The sequence below is a fragment of the Helianthus annuus genome, chromosome 3 (assembly GCF_002127325.2).
Source record: "Helianthus annuus cultivar XRQ/B chromosome 3, HanXRQr2.0-SUNRISE, whole genome shotgun sequence".
Taxonomy (NCBI): Eukaryota; Viridiplantae; Streptophyta; class Magnoliopsida; order Asterales; family Asteraceae; genus Helianthus; species Helianthus annuus.
The window spans coordinates 5,001,072-5,014,255 of record NC_035435.2 but is presented as its reverse complement, the minus strand read 5'-3'; the positions used below and the strand labels follow the sequence as shown (position 1 = coordinate 5,014,255).

The following is a 13,184-nucleotide window of genomic DNA, read 5'->3' as shown; positions in this document are numbered from 1 at the left end:
CAAGGCACAAACTCTTTTATAACTTGGGAAAATTATAATAAAATCTTGTGAACGTTTTACATGTTCTTTTATGCGTTCAGTAGCCCGGGTCGTGCCGGGTTAAAGATTTATAGACACACCACGTTCGCGTAAAACCGTAGTACAGAAACCAACGGCTACGTCTTTTAGTTTTAATGTCGACACTTTATACCGGGTGTACGCCTACACCGGGATGTCGATGGTCGTGGCCATTTCGTAAAATGATGCCGAGGATATCCGGGACAACGGTCATTAAACCCCCCAAAGGCTTATAAGCAACAAAACTGTTTAAATGAGCCAATCATATTATTTAGTTATCCACCTAAGCGATGGATGAATATAATGCTCAATCAAGCGGTATTAATATACCGTAACCCAAGCCCATATAGGGGAAATAAGTCAAAAGTATTTACCTTTGCAAGTATTAATTCTTAATTTAGATCAAGTCACCGATAGCTTTTACTGGGGCTCCTAATCTGGAACGAAGGTTTTAATTAACCTCTTAGAATCCTAACGGTCCTTGTATTAGCCGTAGCTTAAACCGGTTGATTCCGATATATAGATATGGTTAATTCGCACGAAAAGGCGAAAACCGAGAATGGAGTATGATTTGGACCCAACAAGTTCAGAGACTTGTTTTATATGGGTTTATAGTCCATACTCTGGATTTTGGGGTTCAAATAATATAATTTGACCCATATCGGCTATTGCACGAAAACTAGTTCCGTGGGCCGTATCGTGTGCGCAAATAGGCGAAACGGTTAACCATAAGAGTCGTACGCTTATTTCCTAAGTCAATATGCCTTAAAAGTATTTTGGTATCAGTAGGATACCTTCCGTAATGCCCGTAACGAGTTTAAGTTATAATTATGCCCCGTAGGGGCTTTTCGGTCATTTTAAAGACTTTAAAAGAGCTTTTCGGGTTCTACAGGAAATCTGAGTTTCCCGAACAGTTTATAAAGCTTAAAATACTTTATTTATTATTTAAAACCCGTAGCAACTGGAATCGGGTCAAAAGACCTTGTAGAACTCCCGTTTTGGCCAAAAAGGGCATATTCGGTATTTACCGAATCGTAGCCATAACCGCAGGTTATGAGCAAGGTAAAAATTATTAAAAATCTTTAAAATTCCCAAAATATTATTTTACCACAGTGGGTAAAAGTTTTGGTGACGAAAACTTGGGTTAGATGGGCGTTATGCTAATTGCGCCGTTAATTACAAAACTTTCTTCAAAAGTGCGCCTTTTAGCATAACTCTCATTCTAGACCTCGGATTGACGTGAAACTTTAAGGACATGCTTATAATTTAACAAGCAAGGTTTTGGTCCGTTCACGTGTCCGAAATACTCGTTTAAATTTTAAAAGGCCGTTACGGTCAACTTTTAGGCGAATGACGGAAATGCGCTAAAGACTCGGATAACTCATGAACCGACCACAGAGGCTTATACCAACATGTGACCTGGTCCTAAGAGAGTCCTAAGGTATATTTATACCTCACTAAAACGGGTCAGAACTGAAGTCAAAGCAAAAGTCAAACTTTTGCGACATTCGGCTCCGAACCGGTTCTATATGGTAAATGATCGATTCAAACGAGCGCAAACATGTTTATATACTTATTATCATGTTTTATGATTATCAAAACAGGTTCCATAACATATACATTACAGATTATGCAAAAATCGCTAAAATAGCTTTCTGTTGACTTTTTAACCGCACGTTTGACTCGATATTTGACATAGTTAGAGTGGTGATCAGGGGGAACCATTTTAGAGGTTTAATACCCTCATAAATACCAACTCATAACCATTTTTGATTCGTCATAAGACTGAACCGTTTGCAAGATATTGCAATGACAACCGTTAGTTACGACGGTTGCGTTTATAGGCTATAACTATGGAAATGTGAAACCACAAAGGTTGAATTACTTACAGAAGCTTAAGAGAAGACTTAAGAACACAGGGGAAAGCTTTAGAGCTCTTGGAATGATCAGAGAAGTGAGTTTTGATGTTGTGAATGTTATGAGCACAATGGTGCTATTTATAGCCAAGAACAAGGCCCTAAATCATTACACAACATGCTACTACTGATCATGATGATGGGTAGATGTCCCCTGAGTGATATGGGTCAATTGTAGGGTGCCCATGCCTCTTTGATTAAGGTTTGATCGTTCACATGGTCCAAAAGCCAAGTAGTTACCATATTTCTGCATCTGGGCACTTTACGCGGCCCGCATGGGACTTTCCATGCTTTTTAACGCGGGTCGCCTAAAGTTCAAATAACAGACGCGAATTAGAGGAGGCTCGCGGCCCGCCTCAACTTATGTTGAAACTTCACGCGGGTCGCCTAAGGTTATATTTTCTGAATTTTTCAAATCTTTTATAATGATTACAGAATCGGGCCATTAATAACGAAATCTTTCGTAATGATTCGCCTGACCTTTCGGATTTGAAGGGGTAACTTTGCGGTTTGGCCCTCGGTTATTTACCGATAGGGGCCTCGTGTTAATTACCCGCATTATTAAGTCCCCGGTTTATTTATTAATTATATTGGAAAGCCTTAACTTTCACTGTTTACGCTTTTAACCCTTCTTTTACGAATTCGATCGTATCTTTCTCGTTTCATATCGAAACTTCGCGAAATTTATATATATTATTTTAGTGAGGGTATAATACCGTTACAAAGTCTTTGGAACGTTAAAGGGTCATTCAGAGGTATTATTAAACATGTTGACACAGTTAACCCCTGTAGTTTGTAATCTCTCACTTTCTTCCGCGTTTTATTTTTGTACGATCTTTAATTTATTCGTTTGAAGGTTTAAGCATTATTTAGGGATACTATACAGTATATTTACCCTTGTTGACATTTATAACCCTCGAATTTATATACTTTCAAGGTTTGTCAAAATTAGTCCTTTATTTATTATAGATGCCACGTGTAAACAAATGACACGTGTTAACACATCATTGGACACAAAATTTCGAGGTGTTACATCCTCACCCCCTTAAAATAAATCTCGACCCGAGATTTACTCAAATAAATAGGGGTATTTTTCTTTCATTGTAGCTTCGACTTCCCACGTATATTCAGGACCTCTACGAGCATCCCATTTGACTTTTACAATCGGTACGTGCTTTCTGCGAAGCTTCTTCACCTGTCGATCTTCAATCGACAAAGGTTTTTCTATAAACTTTAAGCTCTCATCTATATGCACATCTGTGTGTGGAATCACCAACGATTCGTCGGCGAAGCACTTTTTGAGATTGCAGATGTGGAACACATTGTGAATTCCATTGAGCTCTTCAGGCAAGTTTAGTTTATAGGCAACTGATCCGACTCGTTCAATGACCTCAAAAGGCCCTATGTATCTCGGACTCAGCTTGCCTTTCTTGCCGAAACGCATCACCCCCTTCCAGGGTGACACTTTAAGTAATACTTTTTCACCCACTTCGAAGTGAAAATCCTTACGCTTTGGATCAGCGTAGCTCTTCTGCCTATCGCGGGCAGCCTTGAGACGTTCCCGAATCTGGACAATCTTGTCCGTCGTCTGGAAAACAATCTCTGGTCCCGATAATTGGACCTCTCCTACTTCCGCCCAACAAACAGGCGATCTGCATTTCCTACCATATAATGCCTCAAAAGGCGCAGCCTTTATGCTGGTGTGGTAGCTATTATTGTAGGAGAATTCGATCAGGGGTAGGTTTTTATCCCAGTTACCACCTAAATCGATCGCACATGCACGAAGCATGTCTTCTAGCGTTTGGATAGTACGCTCACTTTGACCGTCCGTCTGTGGATGGTAAGCCGTACTAAAGTTTACACGCGTGCCCAAAGATTGCTGGAAACTTTTCCAGAAGTGAGATGTGTATCTAGTATCCCTGTCGGAGATAATAGACGCAGGTATGCCGTGTAAGGCTACAATCTTATCAACATATAGTTGGGCTAACATATCGGAGCTATATGTCTCCTTGATGGGTAGAAAATGAGCTGATTTAGTCAGCCTATCAACTATGACCCATATTGTATCGTTTCCTTTCCTGGTTTTGGGTAACTTGGTTATGAAGTCCATAGTTACGCATTCCCACTTCCACTCGGGAAGTTCAGGCTGTTGTAGCAAGCCAGACGGCTTTTGGTGCTCGGCTTTGACTTGAGCACAAGTCAGGCACTTTGCTACATGGGCGGCTACAGACTTTTTCAAGCCTATCCACCAATAATTTGCCTTTAAGTCTTGGTACATTTTATCAGCACCAGGATGGACTGAGTATTTGGAACTATGGGCTTCCTGGAGAACAACATCACGTAGTCCTCCGTAAACTGGAACCCATATACGTCCATTCAGTCTTAGGATTCCATCCTTGCTAAGAGTCAACTGCTCCTCAGTTACTCCCAGCTTTTCATTAGGATAATTAGCTTCCAACACAGCCTCTCGCTGTGCAGCCAAAATCCTTTCAATCAAATTATTTTTAACTTCAATGCTCTTGGCATTGATTCGAATGGGTTTTACCCTTTCTTTCCTGCTCAATGCATCGGCGACTACATTCGCCTTGCCGGGATGGTACCTGATTTCGCAGTCATAATCATTCAGGGTTTCCATCCAACGACGTTGTCTCATGTTCAACTCCTTCTGGTTGAACAGGTGCTGGAGGCTTTTGTGATCAGAATAAATCACAAATTTAATACCATAAAGGTAGTGTCTCCATAACTTCAGTGCAAATACAACGGCACCCAACTCCAAATCATGGGTGGTGTAATTCTTTTCATGCACCTTTAATTGTCTTGAAGCATAGGCAATCACCTTGCCCTTCTGCATAAGCACACACCCCATGCCTGTATGTGATGCATCGCAGTAAACTACGAATTCATCTGTACCTTCCGGTAATGTCAACACAGGTGCGTTGCTTAGCTTCTGCTTCAGTATTTCAAAGGACTCTTGCTGCTTCGGGCCCCAAATGTACTTTTCTTTCTTCTTGGTCAAGGAAGTCAAAGGCGCAGCAATCCTTGAAAAATTCTCAATAAATCTTCGGTAGTATCCTGCTAAACCCAGGAAGCTACGAATTTCGGTAGGCGTCTTTGGCTCTTGCCAGTTCATGACTGCCTCTACCTTAGCGGGATCCACTTGGATACCACGCTCACTCACAACGTGTCCTAAAAACTGAACTTCTCGTAGCCAGAATTCACATTTCGAGAATTTGGCATAGAGTTTCTCACGCTGTAGTAATTCGAGAATGCAACGGAGGTGCTTCTCATGGTCATCTTGGTTCTTGGAATAGATAAGGATATCGTCGATGAAGACTATGACGAATTTATCCAAGTATGGCTTGCAAACGCGGTTCATGAGATCCATGAACGCAGCCGGTGCATTTGTGAGCCCAAAAGGCATCACTAGGAACTCGTAATGACCATAGCGAGTCCTAAATGCAGTCTTGTGTATATCTTCATCTCTGACCCTTAGTTGATGATAACCCGACCTTAAGTCGATCTTGGAGAAGTAGCTTGCTCCTTGCAGCTGGTCGAACAGATCATCGATCCTTGGTAAAGGATATCTATTCTTTATGGTAACTTTATTCAGTTCTCTATAGTCGATGCACAACCGCATCGATCCGTCCTTCTTCTTTACAAACAGGACAGGAGCTCCCCAGGGAGATGAACTAGGTTTGATAAAACCTTTCGCCAGCAGTTCATCCAACTGGGTCCTCAGTTCTTTCATTTCCGTCGGAGCTAATCTGTAAGGTGCTCTTGCTATCGGAGCTGCTCCAGGAATGATGTCAATTCTGAACTCCACTTGTCTATCTGGTGGCAAACCAGGTAGTTCTTCAGGAAAAACCTCGGGGTATTCAGAAATGACAGGAAGATCCTCGATCTTCGGCTTTGGTTCTTCTATTATCACCTGAGCCATGTAAATTACACAGCCTCTGTTCAAACACCTTGAAGCTTTCAGCATAGATACGTTTTCTGGCAATCCGTAGTGCGTATCTCCTCGAATGGTAAGAGATTCACCACTCGGAGTCTTTAAGACTATTTGCCTCTTGCCGCAAATGATTTGGGCCTGGTTATGGGATAACCAGTCCATGCCTAGCACGATGTCAAAACCCGCAAGTTTGAAAGGAAGTAGAGATAAAGGAAAAGAATGGTTCCTAATGGATATTTCACATCCTTCTAGAACGGTAGAGACGGTTTCTATCGTGCCGTCTGCCAACTCTACTTCGTAATTTACGTCAAGGGTTTTGATTGGCATATTCAATAGTTGGCAAAATTTCTGGTCTACAAAGGATTTATCAGCGCCAGAATCGAACAGTACTCTTGCAAATATATTATTTACGAGAAAAGTACCTGTAAGCACAGTGTCGTCCTTAACCGCTTCCTTTGCATCCAAGCGAAAAATTCTCGCATTTGATTTCTTGGTCTCCTCTGCCTTCTTGGCATACTTCGGGCAATTACTCTTTATGTGCCCCTTTTCGTTACAATTAAAGCAGGTTGCGTCCTTTATCTTTTTACACTCCACTGTCTTATGCTCCTTGGACTTGCATAGCCCACAGGGTGGAGTCCTTTGTTGCGACTGTGAACCAGACGCAAACCTACACTTCCCGGAGTGAGGTTTCTTGCAGACCTTGCAGTAAGGTCTTCCATCAGCTTGCCCCTCTTTCTTTGCCTCCGACCCTCTCTTTCCTTCACCGATTCCACGGTGCTTTTTCCCAGACTTTCGTGAGGTATCATCCTCACGCTTTCGCTTTTCAGCCTCCTTGCTCCTTTGTGCCCTCAGACGGACAGCATCTAGTGTAAGAGACAAGGAGAGGTCAGTAACTGACCTGAAGGTCGTCGGCCTAGAGGCCTTTACGCTGGCCTTGATCGCCGGCTCTAAGCCCCCAATGAATCGGGCAATTCTTCGTGGTTCTGGTGTCACAAGATATGGCACCAGGCGTGACATAGTATTAAAGCTTGTCAGATAAGCTTGACAATCCAGGTTTGTCATCACTAGTGAGACAAAATCAGCCTCAATCTTCTCAACCTCGTGCTGAGGGCAGTAGTTCTCTTTTATGAGGGTAATAAACTCCCCCCATGACATCTTGTACAAGGCAGACTTACCTGAAGCCTGCACCAGAGCTCTCCACCACGCCAGGGCCTCGCCCTTGAATGACTGGGACACAAACTTAACCACGTCCCTCTCAGCGCACCCGCTGATGTCCACAATCGTGTCCATCTCGTCCAGCCAGGTTATACAGTCAACCGCACCTTTCTCCCCTGTAAATTCACGGGGCTTACATGATACAAAGTATTTGTAGGTGCAACCCTTAGCACTGGACGCATCAGTGTATTCTCTATCGCGATGAACGCTGTGCTCAGTAGACGAATGCTTGTCGTCATCTTTCTTGGGTTCAGAGGGTGGTTTGGAGTGTGTCTTTGGTTTAGAGAGTGGCTTTGACACAGATCTGCCTTGAGACTCAGTATGTTGACGATCAATAGCTGCCTGGACAACATTGTTGATCAGAGCCTTTAGCTGTGCGCCTGTCAAATGTACTGACGCATTGTCATAGTCATCGTCATTCGTGTGGCTGTTCTCTCCATTGGGATCCGCCATTGTAACTTGAATCTGTTACAGAAGATAACAAAATTTTAATTTAGGAGATGATTATGTGATTGTCTTTTATGACAATTTGTCAACCATGGTACAGAGACCATATTCGGTTAACTTATTAACTCATTAAATATTAGGATTTGAATATATCCTATTTTAACTATATAAATAGTATTGGTGGCATACAGCCTAATCACGATGATGTTTTATAATATTAGCCGAGATTCCAGAGAATCAAAGGCATAGAGAGTTGAACCGTAGTTCTTTTATCTCTTTCTGACAGAGAGTCATAGACTACTACTGCCTTTTGTCTTATAAGACAATTATTATGGCCCATAGGCACTACACCTCTAATGGATGCACTACAAGAAAATAGAGCTAATGCAACTCCAATAAAATGTTGCATTAGACCTTAAAAAAGTTGCAATAGCCCTAATGCAACCTTTTATCAAAGGCTGCATTAGGTGAAGTTACATTAGACCTAATGCAACCTTTTTATTAAATAATGCAACCTTTTTATAAAGAGTTGCAATTGCTATTTAAATGCAACCTTTTAGTATGTAACCCTTATATATGCTAATGCAACCTTTATTACTTTAGATGCAACTGTTCTAGCAAATAAATGCAACCTTTTCTACCTCAAATGCAACCATTGTTACAATTAATGCAACCTTTGCTTCCTCAAATGCAACCTTTTATACATCAAATACAACATTTTTTAAAGATTCTAATTACAACAAATGTAACCTTTTTTACAATCAAATGCAACTTTACAACATTTTGTTTGAAGTGCTAAAAATTCCATTAATACGCAATAGCATATCGATTACACAAACACAATAATAACATAAATACAATATATAATCTTTAAATTGTAATTTAGCATATATCCAAACTCAAAATAACAGTGTAATATAAATATAGTTGTCAATCACAATGAACGATCTACTCATCTCTAAGATCCTGAAGTACTCCAAGACGTAGCTTTTCCTCAATATTTCACATCATAGTTTCAAAGTTTGCTCGTTGACTATCAAAATCTTTCCGCATAGCTTCTGTCTTCTAAGCTCAACTTTAGTCATTTGATGGTCCTCTTCAAGGCTCTGTTTATGATTCAACAATGTTTTTTCAACCTCAAGGCTTGCTTTATGATTCAACAATGTTTTTTCCTAGGATGAGACTGTTGTTTTCTCTGCTTATAAGATTAACCATATAGATAGGGATCAACTATTCTCTCATTTGGAGCAACAACATGAATCTTTCCAATACCATCCTAAAGTAACATAGTTAGAGCATATGGGTTGATATTGTTACATAGTCAAATGCTAACTAATAACATTTGTAGCCTTTGATACAAAAAGGCTCACAAAACATTCCGTAAATGCATAACAAGAGATAAGATTGACATTTTAATAAATTGTAAGAATATACCTTCTGCCATGCTATCCCTTTTAAACCTGAAGCATGCTCATATATTTGTTTTAAGTGGTAGAAGATAATAAAACCAAGAGATGTCTAGATTTTGAGCGAACCTAAGATGAAAACCATAAAAAAAAAAACTTTAGATGCCATAGGCAAATGAGTTTGAGAATGTCCTAAAGGTGCATCTGAATACTCTTGAACCATATCATCCTGAAAATTCTACACAAAAAAAATGTTAAGTACCATGTCCCCAAAGAATCCACTTCCATTTTTTGTCAAATCAACAAAAGCACAAGAATTTTATGCTCTAATGAAACACCACACTTAAAAGGTCCAACCATCTGAAGTAACTTTTTTTATTTCCAAACTCAATTCTTTTTTATAATTATAGTGCTTCCAAGATTAGACCTCCTTTTAATAAATAAAAAAAACTTAAAAATTAGAACAGCCTACTTCCTATAACTATATTATGACAATCAACTAAAGTATACAAGTAGGAATAACTAAAATTAACATGCTTTTACCTTAACCTTGGTTTAAAAAATAGTGAAGCGCACAAAAGCGATAAGGTCTAAAATTAAAGCGCAAAGCGCAGAGCACAAAAGAGGTGGGCTTTTTCTACGCGAAGCGCAAAGTATTTATTTAGTCTTTTTTTATATATTTCTCATAGAATTCTATCATGATTTACCGAAAGTGTAGACAAAACAAGGTTTATATGTGGTTCATATATAAATAATTTATAAAAAAACATAAAATCTCTATGGTACACTTAATGTACAACCAACTACTATGAATAAAACTCAATAAATAAGAAAAGAAACAAAATAAACAAATTAGAAAAACTTTGACCAATAAAAACCATAACATTAAATGACTAATAGAAGGTATTGGGAGCAAAATAGGCATGCTGATGGTTATATAAATTGGTTCAGTGAGGTTGTGAAGCCTATATGGCTGATTCTACATGATTTTATAGACGATGTCAACCAGGGGTATTATGTATAACGGAAAAAGTGAATGCAAGAGTAACAATAAGAGATATGGGATGACATGTTTAGGCAGAAATATTGCTGATAAATTGTTGTGTTAAAGGCTGGGCAAAGATGTTCTGGTACAAGAGAGATAATGGCGTTTGTCCAAAGAGTGGATGGTGGATTGATCAGCTGGTTTGTTGGATTATCAAGTATCAGATGAAGGTTTCACCTATTAAAATTGGAAGATTGTTTGGGGTCTGGATATAGCTGTTCAAGAGAGCCTTTGATAGAAACTATTTGCTGGATTTAATGCTCGTTAAAATGGAAATCTGCAGGCTGTATGTTGGGCGTTATAATGGAAAGGTTTTGTTTGTTATGATTTGCAGTGTTGCGTGTTTGTTGTGGATTGGAGCTGGATATTGGGGCAACTTTGATAAGGTGATTATGGGTCATTTGTGCAGAATTACCAGCATTGTGAATACTCAGGTTGGCTGCTATTTTGGGATTAGCAAGGGGTGCTGGGATATGTTGAAATGGACCTGGAATGGTTTCAAGTGTGAAGAGCCTATAATGCACATCATTATGTTGGCTGGAAAATGGAATACAACAGCTGGGATATTCAAATATGGAATTGGACTATAGGGGTTAGTAGTTTTATAGTCCAAGTTTATAAGGAGAATTGGATGAGCGCTTTTAGTACAACATGCGCCTTAGGTAAGTAAAAGCGATGGCCCTTGCGCCTCAGGTCGCCTCGCGCCTATGCGCGCCTAAGGCGCGCTTTTTAAAACCAAGACCTTAACCCATCGGACCCGTTCTCTAGCCTACCAATTTTTCACCTCCAATTTTAATTCAAACAATTCCTATCCTTTTTTATGGTATTGTTAGATATTTGAACATACAAACACTTCCATTAATAGCATTGTAGTATTTAGGGTCAAATGGAGTGGTAATGCAAAATTCTTATTAGAAATTTGATTTTATATTTGTTCTACTAATCATTTGCTCGGCTGAAACCTTTGTTTTTTTAAACGTTTGATGAACAGTGAATTGATGTTACATGCTTTGATACAGGTTGATCAAGAGCCTGTACAATTAATCATACACATTCCAAAATTAATAATATATTTCTTCTCTCATCCTTCTATAATTCTATTAACAGGACTCAACGAAAAAGGTTAATTTTATAGTTGTATGACAATACCTTTTGAACATAATCTAATTTGAACATTGCAATTAAACCTATTACCCCCTAAAGACATTACTTTTATAATCCTGCGATATATTAGCAGTCAGTACAAACAAGAAACGAGAATTAATGACTAAACAAAAGACCAAACACATATAACTAAGAATCTTAAGAAAGAAACATAGAAGAATTACCTCAAAAGCTTCGCTAAAAAAATTATATTAACGTTTCTCATATCTTTATCTAGCTTCCACTGCAATGGTTGTAAAGAGTCTCCACCACCATTTGAACGTCTTCATGTGCTTTTCTAATAGCGCCCTACAATAATTTGGGAAATAAAATGTCTAAATATTTGCCTACCAGTAAAATAAAAATAGATAATGAATCATACTTCAGTAGTCAGTCGACAGAATTGTACCATCAAAGATATGCACATAGAACTCAGTGTCCGAATCATATGCCCTTTCACACTCTGCTCCTTTAACACTCTGTAAATAAAGATAACAGAGGCCTTCATCCAGCTTATAACACAAAAATGGAAGTAAAATAAAATAAAGCTAACCTGCCATGAGGTTTATAATCATATAGTAGGAACTGCACCATTATTAAAAGCATCTAGACAGGAGTGATACATGCAAAAATGGGTATAGTCATAACAACATATCTAACTTGTTTGGGCCTGGTCCTTTCAATTTATGTTACCATACCCTCATAAACAAGCAATCGAGCATAAAAATAATGTAAAAAATTGCTAGTATTTGTGTTAGCACATCTATATTTTATCTAAACTTGCTCTATTTGAAAAGAATTAAAGTGTTTTCGGTAAGTACTATAACTTCATTCATGTTGACCAACCACTTACACAAATGAAATAACTAATCATAGATAATACAAACAACCTTAAATTTATTGATCAGATATATATTTAAAATTGTGTTTAAATTACGAGGATATTTGTGCCAAAACTGACCTAAAGAAGGGCCATCAACCCCATAAGTTTCTAAACTGCAATTGGAACCATCTAAGGGAACAATGAAAGATTCGCATAGTCGCTGCTCTCACAAACTATTTATAATTAGGTCCCTAAGAAATTATAGAAATGCACACGAATTTAACAATTTATGTACCTTTTCATCGCATTTCGCTTTCTCGAGGATTGCAGTCAGCGAATACGAGGAGATCTCGAGTTGGACGGAGTCCGTCAACCGGCGTCTTGGCTTTGACTTGAAGTGTCCTTTTAGGTCGGGATGATGGCACTGGCACTGGCACCGCGATTGGGATGATGACCTTGTTCTCTGCTGGATCTTGGGTAACAAGAAGGGGCCGTTTTTTGGAGTAAGTTTCAAAAGATATAGGAGGTTAGGGTTTATTTGGAGGGGGATTTTTGTGTTGGGCGGGAAGAGAGAAATTTTAGAGTAAATGGAAATTGCGATGAGCGGGAAGAAATTTTTAGGGAGAATGGAAATTTTAGCGTTGCGCGTTTGTGTAACTTATGAAACTTGAGCTCGGTTGAATTTGATTTTTCTTAAAACTCGAGCTTGGCTCATAGGTAGTTTTCAAGCTCAAACTAGACTCATAGTCGGCTTCAAAATTAATTTTTTTCGTAATTTTATAGATAGTATCCATTATTAGTTAACATATTTGATATATCAATTATAAAATAATATTAACAGTGGGCTCGTTTAGGCTTGCAAGCCGGCTCGAACTCTATAAGCTAGGCTATGTAAACAAGGGCTTCTTTACATAACGAGCTTGTTTCTAGGCTCGGTCTTGTTTACAAAACGAGCTCGTTTCTAGGTTCATGCTCGGCTCATTTAAGTTTGATTTGCTTCAAGCTTTTTTCAAGTTGAGGTCAAGTAACTTGGCTCGTTTTAACCATTAGTATAGGATTTTTTTTTTTGAATGATGAACTTCATATATAAGGTTACCACACTCTCCAAATCAGAGAGCCTCATATTGCCCCACTTTGGCCAGACTATGTTGTCTTAATCGGGCCAACGCTGGCTTCAAAGTTT

General features: G+C 39.0%; 1 long non-coding RNA gene across 6 annotated transcripts; it reads right to left on the bottom strand.

Annotated features, from left to right (window-relative positions):
- Window positions 1-8,426: 8,426 nt before the first annotated feature.
- LOC110928535 lies at window positions 8,427-12,600 on the bottom strand. Of its 6 annotated transcripts, none has more exons than XR_004888165.1 (5): window positions 12,297-12,600; window positions 11,588-11,680; window positions 11,364-11,487; window positions 9,019-9,228; window positions 8,427-8,860 (listed from the first exon to the last, which is right to left on the bottom strand). It is a non-coding gene; the product is annotated as an uncharacterized LOC110928535 (long non-coding RNA). The 6 variants fall into 6 exon arrangements; XR_002586437.2 differs by having other exon boundaries at window positions 11,588-11,690; window positions 12,297-12,599; XR_002586438.2 differs by having other exon boundaries at window positions 11,561-11,657; window positions 12,297-12,599.
- Between the last annotated feature and the right edge of the window lie 584 nt (window positions 12,601-13,184).